Raw genomic sequence first — 2,941 nt, forward strand, 5'->3', positions numbered from 1 at the left:
CCCGGCTCCTAAATGGAATGATGCAGTTACTAGGCAACAAAGAAGGGAGGGGCAGGAGCCATTATGAAAGCCAGTCGTGTTGTGCCCGCTTATTATAAAAGCTTTAAATGTAATATAAATATGCTTACGTCCATAAATGCCTGTCTTGATTATTCTTATACTGAGACTAAAGTTCTGTAAATTCCCTCCTTAATATTTTTATAATATCATTAGAAGATAACATTAGTCAACCATTTCTATAGTCGAGGGTTACCCCAAAGTGCATGTTATTTTGAAAAAAGCATTAAATAAAAATTATGTTTTGGCACACCCGATTGCTCCATTTGCTTCCCCCATTAAATTCACTCAAATTCACTCATGTAGGACAAGATTTCTAATTGCCGTATTTAATGTGTTAATGATTTAATTATTCTTTTAATTAATTTGTTACGACTAAATGATTGACTTAATTCAAGGGCTCTTGGCTTGTCTTTGGGGAGGGCGGGGGCATAGAGCGCTGCAGATGACTTACTGATGCTTTTCCATATCAAATATCAGAAAGAAAAACGAGGGGAGGGTGAGAAAGGGATGCAACAAATGCAAATGTAGTATGTTCTTCGGCAACAAAATTAATAACCCGCATATTTTTCTTTACAAGATGGAGTCTCTCATAGTAAGTTTGCAAAACAATCATGTTTATTACAAGAATGACAGCGAAAGCGATTCTATTTTCCCTCCCCACTGAGAAATGACCGTGGGCCTAATCTGAAGTAAACAGGCTCTCAAGGCCTCTCTCTCTCAAGGGGGGGTGGGGCGTTGTGGCTTCTCAAGCACATCAACCACCCAGGCCTCAGCATCAAAGGGATCACCATTTTTAATTGAAATGGCTTTTAATGTATAATGTAGTTCATTTATTTAATTTAGATTCAATAGCCACAGAAAAGGAATTGAGCTGGAAAGGTCAGACAAAATATAAGCATTCCAGAGCACAGCAGCTCTATTAGTTTTCAAACAAATCTACCTTCGCAGACGATGAAAATGTGGCGTGAACTTTTTTTGGCGGGCTGCAAATTGCCTCAAAGTTTTATTGATGATAGAGTAGAAACCTCAGTTGATGGATAAAGAGGCTGCTACTCAGTATGCGGCGGATATCGCATACGGTTGAGGGGATGCTTTTATCTCTCTCTGTGCATCTGACACCATACACTTTCTTTATGCGCCATGTGCAGGTTATCAACAGATGTAAATCATTGTTTTACTGTCAATCCCAAACACTTACTGCCCAAGAGCATTGTTACCAAGATCGTTCATACATACATACTTAAAATAAAATATCAGTTACGGAAAAATGCTCATTTGATTTCTTTCAGTAAGTGCTTGGATCAATATCGATATACCCATATCTGTACATTAAGACTGGAGCTTGGGCAAGGAGGCAATTAGCCTAATTTAGCACAAAGACTGTAGTGCTAGCTTGGCTCTCTGAAGGTTGAAAATACACCTATAGTACCCGCACGGTTCACTAGCCAACATGTTCTATCTTGTCTGTGTCATCTAAAAACAAACAGTAATGGGCTAAACAGGCTAGCTGTTCACACCTGCTTCCAGTCTTTATGCTAAACTAGGCTAATTGCCCTCTAGCTTCATACTTAGTGCCTACACATGAGATTGATCTCATTCTTCTCACCAGCTGTTGTAAAGAGAGCAAATAAGTGTATTCATTGTTCTTTATTTGACTTGCACGTCTTCAATTGTTTTGTGAAGTTGAAATTCATTCAATTTTAGTGTTCCCCAGGATCTTTGCTACTACCCCACATTTCCAGAGTTTCCTCTTAGTATGCATGAAAGGCCTCTTTATTGTTGGACAGAGGATCGCTAACAAATCATTACTTGCAATACAATTATTTGCAAACTTCCTTGCAACCTAAAACCACTCGAGTGTTCTCATATTGGCCTTGTATTTCTGCATTTCTCACAACCCAGTGAGCCCCTCTGTACACTGTAGCTAACTCGTTTGATGGAGAGGCGCAGGATGTAATCTGGGATTAATTACTGGAATTCACTGCACTGCACCGCGCCTCTCTTCTCCTGGCGGCACGGAGGCATCTGGTGGTGTCCAGGCTAATCTGAATGACAGTGGATTTGGATGGCAGCTGGAGGATGCAGGTATCACTTAGTGTATGCAGCATCATTCTGAACTCAAGAATGGGCGTGCATGGAGCTTTGTGGGATAATTATAGCAGGTATTGCACAGTATATCGGAAGTGCGTGCACATGTATTTTAGCCTGTGTATCTTCTGGCTGTGTGGTTTTGTATTCATGCAAACACATTCTGGGTCATGTGAGAGAGTAGGTGAGTAAGTAGCAAGTGGAAAAGTCTGACAGGAGGCCCACGCAGGCTGTCGAGCCACGGGTGTTTACAGTTAAAATATTTGCCTGTCTAGGGGATCTGAGAAGCGGGAGATAAGGCAGAGACAGGCCCTGTCATGAACAGAACTGTCTGTCTCCCTCCCACCCAAGTCCTCTTTATTAAAAGAACATTGATTTCTCTTAGCCTTTGATAATCCCCCCCACCGGAGTCTAATCAAAACACATCAAATGTTTGCCACCAAGGACAACCACGTCAAAAAAATTCCTCGCTCAACGGCTGCCTTGTTTTGCAGCATTGCTTTACTGCAGCGCGTGTCGATGCGATATGAGGAATGGTGCGAGAAAGTATTTTTGTTTTCGGAGTAGCCTAATGTGACAGTCAAAGCAGCAATCTTGTGTTTAAACTTGGCTATTTTTTAAAAAGCTTTTGCAAAAACTTTATCTTATAGCTGCCATCATTCCTGTAGAGGCTGGAAACGGCTGCTTTCTGCTTTCTCCACTGAAGCTTCTCGCCTTAAGATTTATGTGTTTACACATTATGTGTGTTTATGGGCTCGTGTGCACACATTTGTGCATGTGTACACAAACACTC

The sequence above is a fragment of the Seriola lalandi genome, unplaced genomic scaffold (assembly GCF_002814215.2).
Source record: "Seriola lalandi dorsalis isolate HSWRI2012SDOR001 ecotype SW California unplaced genomic scaffold, Sedor1 jcf7180002054663, whole genome shotgun sequence".
Taxonomy (NCBI): domain Eukaryota; kingdom Metazoa; phylum Chordata; class Actinopteri; order Carangiformes; family Carangidae; genus Seriola; species Seriola lalandi.